Here is a 13,459-nt window from a genome sequence, read left to right on the forward strand (position 1 = left end):
GACCAGTAACTATTTTTTCTTAAAAAATAATCTAGGAGCAGTGGTCTAGCGGCTAAAGTCCTCAGCTTGAAAGTGCCAGTATCCAATGAGTGCCAGTTCTAATCCCAGAAGCCCAGCTTCCCATCTAGCTCCATGCTTGTGGTCTGGGAAAGGGGTCTAGGATGGCCTAAAACCTTGAGATCTTGCAACTACATGGGAGACCTTGAGGAGGTTCTTGGCTCTTGGCTTCGGATCAGCGCAGATCTGGCCATTGCGGTATTTTGAGAGTGAATCAACGGACAGAAGATCTTCCTCTCTGTATATCTGACTTTGTAATAAAAAAAAAAAAACTTCAAAAAATAATTTAGATAGTCCCCTGAGAAGTAAATTTCTTGTTTTATTTAATCTTTTTTAAAATGAAATCTCTGTATAGAATTTCTCAGCATTACAATTATATGTGTATATATATATATATATATATATATATATATATATATAAAATATATTTAGAAAAACCAGTCCTATCATGGCATTTCAATAATGGGAAAGCAGAAATTGGAATGTAAGTGGAAAGAAGACGACATAATAAATTTGAGGCTAAATGTTTGAGGACAAGAAATAGACTTGGATTATCTGCACATAACATTGTGAAACGTCAGAGAATGATAATCAACTTTAACACAAGATTTATAATATTGATAACTAATAAAAACAGAGGATGGTTATAAAATTTAACATAAGACACATAACACTGACAATAAAGCTACTCAGGAAATTGCTATATAATTAATGTTTCATTCTAGGCACATGATATATTTGATGCTTTTTATTCTTAACAATTTCAAAGAAGAAATTATAAGTTTGGATTTTACATTGGAAGACACTGGTGCTCAGAGACTAACTAAAGTCTCACTCCTAAAATCAGAGAGAGAGAGAGATCAGAGATCACAGAAGCAGGGTGGGAAGGAGAGGAAAGGATCAAGGATGCCACAAATTTACTTCATTTCTTTTTATTTATTTCTTTAAAAGATTTATTTGTTTTCATTGCAAAACTAGATATACAGAGAACAAGATCTTCCGTCCGCTGACTAGATCAGACTAGAGCTGATCCAAAGCCAGGAGCCAGGAGTTTCTTCCAGATCTCTCATACAGGCTCTGGGCCCCAACGTTTCGGGCTGTCTCCTACTGCCTCCTCGGGCCAAAGCAGGGAGCTGGGATAGGAAATCAGGCTGCTGGGACATGAACAGGCACCCATATGGGATGTTGGTGCATGCAATGCGAGGACTGTTAGCCACTAGGGTCCCACATATTCACCTTAAGCGCACTACCAGTTTATGAACTCTTCTGTCAGCCACCTTTTTTTTTTTTTTTTTTTTTTTTTAATTTTCTGCTGGTAAAATCTAGATCCAAGACTTTTTCACTTAAAGGCATCCAAGGAACATCCTTGTCTTTTGGATTAGTCCAGCTATGTGTGTGTGTGTGTGTGTGTATGAGAGAGAGAGAGAGAGAGAGAATGTCTCACTGGACATCCTTTGCTGAGGCACCTCAAGACCCTCATCTTAACTCAGCTCTGCTCTTTGGACTTCTTCATTCATGGCTGTTGTCCAATTCTGTTAGTTAATTAATCAATAACTAAGTCATTTGGGTCATAATCCCACACACTAATATCCTAGTTTATGGTCAACTGCAGGAAGCAATTTATCTTTGAACATAGATTTCCTTTTCTTCAAAATTATTCCTTGAGCAACGTGTCCTATGACAGTGTTTTTAAGTTGGACCTTTACTACATTGTAGTTCCATGTATTTTTTATTTCCTGCAGTCTTCTGTTATATTCTTGGCTAAATCTTTCTGCCTCAGCAGGTGTATCTAATCATTTTCAGTATCCTAAATTTGAAAGGCATCACCAACATAGAATGAGAATGCTTGGGCCCAGCACTATAGCGTAGTGGTTAAGGCCCTAGCCTTGCACGTGCCAGGATCCTATATGAGCACCGGTTCTAGTCCCGGCAGCCCCGCTTCCTATCCAGCTCCCTGTGGCCTGGGAAGGCAGTTAAGGACGGCCCAAGGCTTGGGACCCTGCACCCGCGTTGGAGACCTGGAGGAGATTCCTGACTCCTGGCTTTGGATTGGCTCAGCTCCAGCTATTGCGGTCACTTGGGGAATGAACCATCAGATGGAATATCTTCCTCTCTGTCTCTCCTCCTCTTTGTATATCCGCTGTTCCAATAAAATAAAGAAATATTAAAAAAAAAATGAAAAAAAAAGAAATGAGAATGCTCTTGTTGCTGTTTTTTTTTTTCCCTCAAATTTATTTAAATGCCTTTGGATTATAGATCTTAATACAATGCTGAAATAAATTCTCCCCAAACCATTCCCATGGAGTCTTAGAATATTGGTGTTTAATTATTCATTTAAGGAACATTGACTTATTTTTAGTATTATAATTGCATATTAGTAAGCATAACTTTTTACCTTTTCCCTCTTTTGTTGATTAGTCATAGGAAATTGCATTCATTCCTCAGAGTCAAACATGTACAAGCCTCTGTTCTATAAGATTTTGAAGTTTTGCATGTTTCAACATATATAGACACATATTGATAGATTATATTTGAAGTATTGTAGAACTTGTTTTAATGACTGACACTGAAAATCATTACCTATGACTCCATGTCACTTATACAACATCCAATTGCCATTTATCCATGGTTCTTGATTCTGTTTATATATCAGAATTTTGTGGAACATTTAAAAATACCAAGATCTAAGCTGTGCGCAGGCCACTGATAAGTTTCTCAGGGTATTTATTTGCGGGGATCCCTGCACACTGATACACCTAAAATCATTTTAGGTTATCTTAATTTGTGTTTCTCCTGGTAACTGACCTTATTTAAGATATAATTCATTCGTCAATTATCTAGTGAAGACTGTATTGATCCAGTTCTGGTAGATTTTGTCAGATTGACAAACATCTGCAGCACATCTCTCGACCCTAATGAAGAATATTTCTTGCTTATGCTATATTCTATATGTTTATGCATATGCTGCATGCAATATTCAAGTTAGCCCTTGAATATCATGCATGCATGAAAATAACCCTTTATTGAGTTAAGCCGCAAAAGGTCTGTAGGTGTTTTAACACATAAAATTATATTCTTTTCCCACTTTAAGAGAAGATCCCCTCACTGGAATTCCTTAGGAATACAGGCCAAAGAAAATTGCACGTCAAGTTGACTACAACAGTCATAAGGTATCAGCAAGGGAATAAGATGAATTAGGTACTGTTCTCTAACTCTTACAGCTACAAGTGGCAATATGTCATTACTCTCATCTAGCCAAACAGCAAAGAAAATGGTTTTTGAATTCACTGTGCATTTGGAACATGCAAAGTGATATATATTTCAGCGTCATCATTAATGGCAACTGCAGTGTCTGTAACATTGTGACAATACCTTTCCTGTGTGCAATAGGACAATAAAAGAAAGATCCACCTATTTAGTACTACAGATTTTATATATAAAAATTCAAACTCGGGGGTCCAATGCAGTAGCCTAGCGGCTAAAGTCCTTGCCTTCCATGTGCTGCTATCTCATAGGGGCGCTGGTTTGTGTCCCAGCTGCTCCACTTCCCATCCAGCTCCCTGCATGTGGCCTGCAAAAGCAGTAGAGGGCAGCCCAGATCCTTGGGACCCGGCACCAGCATTTGGTTCTCTTCAGTGGGGGTGTCCAGTACCCTGCCTGAAGGTGGAGAATTCATGATCTTCTTCTGGTTCCTCCCTGCGACTCCTTTCAGCTTTGTTGTCTCCACTGAGCTGTAAATTAGCAAAAGAGTCTTCTGGAGAAGTGCTTTCCTCGGAAGGCATTGTGGGGCTTCTTAACACACCTTTGGCGGATACACACTGGGGGCTGAACAGTGCTAATGAGCCGTCCGCTCCAATGGCAGGGCTCTGTCTTGCTAGGACTACTGTGCCTGCCTAAATTCAGCTGCTCCCTTCTTTCGGATGTCCATTATATTCACTTAATCTCCCCATGATATTAATATCCATTTCTCCTATATTGAACCATGTTTTTCTTAAGATCAGCAACATATAGAAACCTAGGGATTAACATTTGAGGTTTCTTTTTGCCTTTGGAAAAAGCGTCTTCCAGCCTTCTACTAGGACACTCATACTGCCACAACCCATTTTTTTTCCTTCATAATGCCACTCAAATTCACCATTTCCTCTGCTTGCTGCCTTGCGTTCCTCTGGTGATAAAAGGGTAGGCTTGTCCAGGAACTCCTCAGATATGTCCTGATGACTAATGGCACATCTTCCAACCATCAGACTCCCTTTACACACAGCAGACCACAAGTTTACAGGGCAGACTGATCGGATGAGCAGAAGTTTGATGACAAACGACACAACGATGATGACAGAAGGTCCAGTACTAGAACTGGACGCTTTGCTTCTTTGTTTGTAGGAAGCATTTTCAGTGAGTGATCAATTTCACCACAGCCAGCCACAGTTTCGGTCGTTAACCCCTCAGATGCCTGCCACAAAACCAGGCATCTCCTGTTGGCTTATTCCAGCTTCATAACTCCAATAACTGTTTTATAAACAAAGAGAAATATAATTGTTGGCTTAAATGTGTTCTAGAACAAAAAATGCATATTTAATGCTCTGCTGAACATTTCAGAAAAGGAGAGAGAAGCTAAGAAGCTAAGAAAATTACAATAAAGATCTACGCTGGGGTCCGTGCAGTAGGTGTGGATGGCACGAAGGTATGAAGAGAACAGCTCCCCTGCTTGGCAGGACCCCGGGGAGCCTCCAGCTATTTTGCAGGGCCGGGCGGATTTCTCTCTGACCACCTTGACACAGTCTCACCCCCATTTGCATGGACACTCAAGCCCCACTAAGGATTCTGTATCCTATTGAGGCATTGCTTGCCCCTGTGAGATGGTTTTTGCAACTGATGTGAGCTTGAGAGTTAATGTTAATGATAATGTCTTGGTGAGTGGCCTTTGACAATTTACACACAGGAGCACAATTAAGCCCGTGCCATTTCTGAACACCTTATTGGGTACTTAAACATTGCCTCAGAATCTGGCCCAGACATGTAGCACACCTTCTGGGAAAGGGTCTGATAAATCTCTTAAATATTAATGCAAGCAATGGCATTAACTGCTATGACGATGAATAGTTATTGTTATCTCAAAGGTTAGTCTGTCTTTGCAGTTTCTTTGGAGCATAGAAAATACAGCTGTTTTAGCCACTTTTGTAAGTTTGTAACTAGAGGAATCATAGGGTGATTATATTAACATCATAGAGATATACTTTTGGTTATTGTTTGATTGTTTATGAGGTTGTAAAGTCTGCAGTTGTAGGGGGATTTAATGTTTGAAACTTTTTGTCCTAGATCATTATGTTTTCTTTCCCTTTTGATGTATTTCTCCCAATAAGAGATAGATAAGTTGTGAAAATAAAATGTAGTAGGAATGTTTTACTGATTAGTAGGTAACCATCTGTGCTTTGGCCTCGGAGTTCTGGCTGTCACCTAATGGCTACTTCTGAAGAAACTGATTATAGTAACTTACAGAATTATCTTTAAGAGCACCTGGTCGACCATGAATAAAAAATAAAATAATGGGACACCTGTGCATACCCAAATATAAAAAGTATTTTTGATTATCATAGATATTCAAACTTTTAAACAATGGAATATAATAGTGACCAAGGTATTTGGCCTTCTTTGAATTTGCTTCCAGGTATTACTTTTTATTTCAATTTTTCTCTTATAAGGACATGGCTTTTTAGCAGTTCAATACCATATGGAACCGGCTGCAAAAGGAGCATCAATGAAAGAGTTCACCTGATAAATGGTGTTTTATATCTCCACCTACTGGGAAAGGTGAGACTCAGTACTGTAAATTACAATAAAGATAAATAACAAATATTAAATAAAATTTCAAGGCAGAAAGGAACTGTAAAGATTGCACAGTAAGACAGTTCGTAGATTAAAAAATGACAACTGAAGGTAAACTACACTTTGAGACATAGTGCAGGAAATCAGTTTTGTGAGGTTAGGATGGGGAGTATTGTCAGTTTTGAGGGCAAAGAACAGTTCTATCCAGCTGTCTGTAAGGTGTTTTACTGGTGAAATTTGAAATGGAAGGCTAATGTTTAAAATAGGTTGATAAAGTATTACTCTGCTCTGTAATAAAATGTGTGTACTGATTTGAGAATTAATAGACTGTCTCTTCCCACAATATTGGCATAATCAAGTTCTTTTTTGCGTGTGTGTGTTTGTTTTGTTTTTAACAGAGATTATTTCTTTGGTGTGACTTCAGATTACTGAATACAGTAACAATTAGGATGTGAAACACCAAAAAATGTAAAGCAATGCTTTCATTGGAGCAATAAGTGATATGCCTTGGTACTTACAGCTGTTTGTGGTATCATTCTATAAGATTAAGGCACATTTAATATCTGTATCATTTTTGTGAGTAAGTAACTGTTAATTATTCCATTACATGCAGAAGGAATGTGAAAGTTAAAAGGTATGACAGAGCCCAGAGCGATAACATAATGGTTAAGGTTCTCACCTTGAATGTGCTGGGATCCCTTATGGGCGCCGGTTCTAATCTTGGCAGCTCCACTTCCCATTCAACTCCCTGCTTGTGGACTGGGAAAGCAGTCAAAGAAGTCCCAAGGCCTTGGGACCCTGCAACCACATGGGAGACCAGGAAAGAAGTTCCTGGTTCCTGGCTTTGGATCGGCATAGCACTGGCCATTGCAGCCACTTGGGGAGTGAATCATCGGACGGAAGATTTTGCTCTCTGTCTCTCCTCCTCTCTGATATCTGCCTTTCCAATAAAATAAATAAATCTTAAAGAAAAAAGAAAAAAGGTATGACAAAAATTTGGTTAATATAAAATATTTATCAAAGAGTTAGAATGTGAACCAAGTTCATTTTACTACAAAGGTAGTGATTTTATCACTTCCTTTCAAAATGTGAACCTGCAAGAGTGACGAGTCCAGCAGACCCCCAAAATGAAGCCAAAGAAGAGTTTAATCTATGAGGCACAGATTGAATCTAAAGTGAACGTGCTGCAGCCCCTTCAGATTCTATAGGAACCTCGAGTATCTCAGCTGATGAAGATACGGAGATGGAGACCATGAATGAAATACCGAAAGACGTTCCAGAACATATAGAAGACTGACTTCACTCAACTCTGAAAGATGGGAAAATTGTTACAGAGTACTTATCCTATAGCAAATACAAATTCAGCAATGAACAAAAACTGGATAATGAACTAAAAGCATACTACGCTTTAATATATCATTATGAAAAGCAAAAACAAACAAATTCACACATGCCTGGCTTAAAACCCACATAATGCAGCAGAGTGAAACTGTATTTTCATTGTCATTGTGTGGACAAAACTGTGTGAAGTCACGCTAGGAACGTCCAAGGACAACTGAGTCCATAGCTGTCCCAAACACTCTTTTGAATGACCTGCATTGTTAACTGAATTCTTCAGCTGATGCTATGGCGTAGGTGGTATGCTCATTCTCTCACCAACAAAGAAAATTACATGCTGAAATATGAAGTGATTTGCCCAAGATTACAAGGCTTTCAGATGGTGAAATTAGGACCCAAACAAATGGATCAATCATCCATGAGTTTGATTATCCTATTGAATTGCATCTGCTTGTGTTTAGTGTTGCTACAGTGGCAACGGATAAGCACGTCAGGGAAGGCCTCTATGTGTCGGCTGCAGTTGACTGCACCTGTTGCACATTTTAGTACAAATGATAATTGGAATGTATTACAAAAGAAAATTCAGAGTCAACACACATTTCTAATTTTTGATCACATTGTTTTTGCACAGTTAATTGAAAAATTACTTTTAAACAATAGATAACTATGTTAAGTCTCACTGTGTTAGTGCATAATTGAGAAGGTATATAGCAAAAGACATTTCTCTGTCATAGAAAAATTGAGGTAACTTAGCAGTTTGGTTACATGAATGGCTTTCCTCTTTGGATATAGCTCAGGAGTTTTAAAAAGCTTTTTATGAGAAAGCATCCAGAATCCCGGTGAGACACTGTATTTTCTGGAGCTACCTAATCCAATTACATATCCAAAAAAGTATTTATTTTCTATTTCACTCAGGAATTTAACACAATAAGCATTCTAAAAGAGGCTTCAAAATCTGTTTCCTTTACATCACAAATCCAGTTGGCAAGAAATACTTAAATATTCAATGTGGCGACATACCAGTGACTTGCTTTAGAAGACAGTGACCTTGTCAACAGTACTCCGAGGCAGCCATGGTTATTGGCCTGAAACTATATGTGAGTTGGCATCTAGAAACATAGAGAGCATAGATATTTCCGTATATTTCAACATAAACAACAATTTTTTTACGTGGACAGTCTGGTCTCAGTACATTCACATCTAAATACATTTTAAACTCTGATACCTTTCCATCCCACTCATTTATTTTTTTAACCTTTTTTCTTGATGTTTTGAACTCGGAGTTTCTGCTAAGAATGTGTAAATACAATTGTGTAAAGCATTCTACTTCTAGTGCCATATGTGCAATCTGTATATGTTATTTTCTTTTATATTTAACATCAACTGGAATTTTGCATATTTAAACACAAGCAAACCCTAGTCTGTCACAAAAATCATAGATTTGTTCTTTCTTAACACAAGCAAATACTCGCCTTTACCCTCAAGTTTAGAATTTTAACAATCTTTACAATATTCCGTCAGTATTTGAGTTACAAAGTCCCAGATTGTAAACCCTGTGTGACAAGCCTGGTTACTCCTGATGGAATATCTGATGCTAAATGAACAAATCTGAACAAATACGTAACCACCCTGTGTCTCATTTTCATGTCACAAATGAAGACACTAGGCTTTGCCATAGTTTATTAAAGACGTAACATCATGTGCTACCTGTGCCTATAAAGATAAAAATAAAAGTGCACATTAAAAAGAACACATCAAGGAGTAGGTGTGGGATAGAATGTACAGTTCTGGAAGATGGAAAAGTTTATTTCCATCTCACTTCTCTGAGTCTTGAACTGAAATAATATAGCATTAGTTTTTTTTTGAGATGTTTTTTGAAGATGACAATAATTTTCCTTTTTTAATTTTCCTTTTTAATTGAAGCTATTTTGACTGAGATTAGGTTTGTAGCAAACCTAATTTGCTACATTTGTTTCATTTTGTTTTTTAGACTTATTTGAAAGAAACAGTTATAAGAATGGATGTTTCTTCTGCTTAAAAACTCCCCAAATTATTGCAGTCGTTGCTCTGAACCAGATGCAACTCAAGAATTTCACCTGGGTCTCCCACTTAGCTTCCAAGCACTCAGACATGATGCTGCTTTTCCAAGGTGTTAGCAGGGAGCTTGCCACAACACAAGCCCCTAATATTTCTTTTCTAATAAGCAGACATAATTTTGCTACTTCTCCAATCAGATATTTCAGTAGCTCAATATCACCTGGTGAAAACCATTTAATCTGATTTAGATTTTCAACATCGTAGCTCCTACTACTGATTTATCCAAACAAATGCATTCTTTTTTTTTTCTAAAAATAGTCTCGGTTGTGCAGCATTATTTCTGATCTGTCAGTCTCCATTATTATCTATTTCTGATTATCAGGCTCCAGAATATAAATGTATTTTGTCATCCACCTTTCCTATTTATTTGTCCCATGCAGGTGGCAAATTTAAGCATCTTTTGTTTATTGAAAAGAGTAGTACATTATTTTCATTGCAGAATCTTAAAGCATTGTTAAGTCATGTTCATATAGTGGGTTGTTATTAGTAAACAATGTCTCAAAAACAGATAACCCTTCATCAGATATTAGATTGTGTATAGGTTCAAGGTACTAGTAAGTTTTACAAAGGTAAGTCATTGCATAGAATCATTGTTTCCAGTAACTTCTCAGATGAAGTTGACCTTTTTTTTTTTTTATGTTAGTCTTTCTGTTTTTGATCCTAGGTAATAAGAAGGTTTGAGAAAATTACAGGTAAGTTAATCACAGTTTCTCTCTCTTAACTATACTTATGAGCATAATAAGGTTGTCATTATGAGCGCTGGCAATCAAGAATTTGGCTCTTGAGGGCAATACTATTTCTTGAACATCTGCTTATTTAACTACTCATAAAATGTCATGTTAACATTAACACATTTATGCAATTATATGCAACATCTTTCATCACTAAAAAATCATCATTAAACTTGATCCAAATGCCTGCTTCTTTTTATTATATGATGACCTATTATTTTACAATTTTTATTATATTGAAATATCTAGGAAAGCATATCATCAAGAAACATCAAAATTGTTAAAACTAAGTACGATAAGTAAATAGTGAATAACCTTCTGAGAAAAATCATACAAAAGGCTTTGTTTCTCACTAGTCCTATGCATTGATGGAAGGAAGAGATCTGTCTTTAGTGCTTACTGAATATTTTATGTTTCTTTTTTTTTTATATTTATTTTTATTTTATTACAAAGTCAGATACACATAGAGCAGAGACAGAGAAGAAGATCTGCCGTCCAATGATTCACTCCCCAAGAGAGCACAACAGTCGGTGCTGCGCCGATCCGAAGCCGGGAACCAGGAACCTCTTCCGGGTCTCCCACACGGGTGCAGGGTCCCAAGGCTTTGGGCCGTCCTTGACTGCTTTCCCAGTCCACAAGCAGGGAGTTGGATGGGAAGTGGGGCTGCCGGGATTAGAACCGGCACCCATATGGGATCCTGGGGCTTTCAAGGTGAGGACTTTAGCCGCTAGGCCATGCCGCTGGGCCTTATTTTATGTTTCTAAGGTAAATACAATAACTTATTTCAAATATTAGCATGTATCCAAATGATATCTGTGTTTTTAGGAATACATGTAAAACAGATGCTAATGACCAACAAGTTATACCTGAATAACCTGACAGATGCCATGCGTTGGGAAAACTTTCTCAAGAAAAACCTTGATCAGAATGTTACATGACAGAGTCCATAGATACATTCAGAATTACTTTTTTCCTTGACATACACCTGCCTTAATTTTGCCCACTTGAATGTTGTTGAAGTTTGGTGTTATAAAGCAGTAACATCCATTCAATAATTCCATTGAATTCCAAAGTTTTTAAAACATTCACTGTGATTCATTTAGGCCAATTAACATTCTTTTTATGTCATTATACAATTCCTTAAAATTCAAAAGAATTGGGCCTGGCGTGAAAGTGTGAGGTTAAGATCCTTGCCTTAAACGTGCCGGGATCCCATATGGGTGCCAGTTCTAATCCAAGCGGCTCCACTTCCCATCCAGCTCCCTGCTTGTGGCCTGGGAAAGCAGTGGAGGACGGCCCAAGGCTTTGGGACTCTGCACCCATGTGGGAGACCAGGAGGAGGCTCCTGGTTTTGTATTGGCTCAGCTCCAGCCTTCAAGGCTGCTTTGGGAGTGAACCATCGGACTGAAGATCTTCCTCTCTGTCTCTCCTCTCTGTATATCTGTTTATCCGCCTTTCCATTAAAATAAACAAATAAATAAATCTTTACCAAAAAAATTCAAAAGAATCAGAGAACCAGTTATTGAAATTATCTACTTAGGATTCTTCTAAACCATCGTCATGTTATCTTAACTGTGTACTTCATATTGCCATTAGAACCCACAATACATTAATGCTATTGAATTGATAAATTCTTAGACACACTAGTAAGCCAGTGTTGGGCTGGCATGGATTGAGCATTACAACAGTGGTTAAGCAGACCAGTTTTTCATTTACTTCTCATTTCCAATACTAGGCTCATTATTTTGAATCTCTGATTATTGTCTAAGTAATGCTTAACAAGAGCTAGTTGCGTATATCCAACTTTGTTACTCCTCAAACATGGAAATACAATTCCTCATTTTCAAAATTACACTACACATTCTGCCATGAGAGAGGGATACTGTAATGTGGTCTGTTAAAAACAAAAACCAAACCAAACCAAACCAAACACCACCACCTGTAACAATGGCATCCCATTTGAGGTCCAGCTGGACTCCTGGAAGTTTGCGTTCAATCCATATAATACACCTGAAGACAGCGGAAGGTGGTCCAACAACACGGAAAACCCTGATGGAGTTCCAAGCTCCTGTCTACCACCTAGCCCACGCCTAGCTATTACCCACATGTGGGGAGTGAATTAGTAAAAGGCATTGTTTTACTTTATCCATCTTTCCTTCTCTCTGTAACTCTCTTTAAAATAAATATACAAACTTGAGAATCAGAAGAATAGCAGGAAGACTTAATGAATTAATTTACATAAAATAACTTGTGTGGTTTTAGAACAAGGAATATGTTCAATATATGTTATCTTTTAATTCTTTTTATAATCCTAAATCTAGGCTGCACTTTCAAAATTTATAAGAAATTATTTTACTGCTAGAAGCCTTGTTTTCTAAAAATAAATTTATTTATTTATTTATTTATTTGTTTATTTATACCAACAACTTGTACTTTGTTGGGAAAAGATTAAGGAACAAAGATTGGAATATTTACAAAACAATTAATGTAAGCATAATTTTCTAAGTTAAATAGTATGCCCCTCAACCCAACAAACCAATTTTTTGGAATTCTTTAACGTCACTCTCACCGTCAGCTCCCAAGTGTGTGTTTGTTGAGGAAATGACATTTAGCAACATCCCATTTGGTTGATGTAGATTCACAGAGCCAAGTTATGACCACGCTGAGACTTTCAGATATATCTGGTGCTTCTTTCATAGACATCTGAAAGATTAAGCCCTAGGACAAAGTTGCAAATTCCAAGGCAGGATATAGCAACACACTTGAATGGTTTTTCAGGCTTTGCTAAAACACCGATAGTATTAATCTTGTTCTCTTTCATATTTCTATTTGTCTACATTTTCACTACTTGTGCTCTGGATAAACCTATTTTGATATATGCTTGCATGCAGTTGCAAATAATATGATTGATATAAAATACTATTTTTTAAGAAAATAAATCTAGTTTAAATAATGTCCAAGTGCCAGAGACCAGCTCCGGCTGACTGGAGAGCTTGCAAAGGATGCGCTGATCGGTGAGACAATATGAAGAAGAGATAAGACGTGGACCACTATGACATGATGCTCATAATGGACAACTCAGAAAAGTTGCCTTCTTTATTTATGCACAAATCATCACAAGCTTTTGCACAATATCCAGTTGTTTCATTTTTACTTCATGGTTAAGAGACTATAAAAAACAATCCTAAAGAAAACATTCTCAGCAGACCATTACTCATTGAAACCTGCAGTCACCTGGCTGAAGCCAGGAACTCCACGGTTGGCAGCACATGCAGTTACATAGCGACAAGTGGTTTACATTTACTCAAAATCAATATTTACTAAACACAAACTAATATTGCTTAAAATAGTAAAAATAGTAAGTATAATAATAATAGTAAGAATAGTAAGTATAATAATAATAGTAAGAATAG

At 37.3% G+C, this 13,459-nt stretch overlaps 1 pseudogene; it reads right to left on the reverse strand.

Annotated features, from left to right (window-relative positions):
- Positions 1 to 3,341: 3,341 nt before the first annotated feature.
- LOC131479986 (E3 ubiquitin-protein ligase RNF146-like) overlaps positions 3,342 to 13,459 on the reverse strand; it is a 146,548-nt pseudogene continuing 136,430 nt past the window's right edge.

Source organism: Ochotona princeps, chromosome 4, assembly GCF_030435755.1.
Source record: "Ochotona princeps isolate mOchPri1 chromosome 4, mOchPri1.hap1, whole genome shotgun sequence".
NCBI classification, from domain to species: domain Eukaryota; kingdom Metazoa; phylum Chordata; class Mammalia; order Lagomorpha; family Ochotonidae; genus Ochotona; species Ochotona princeps.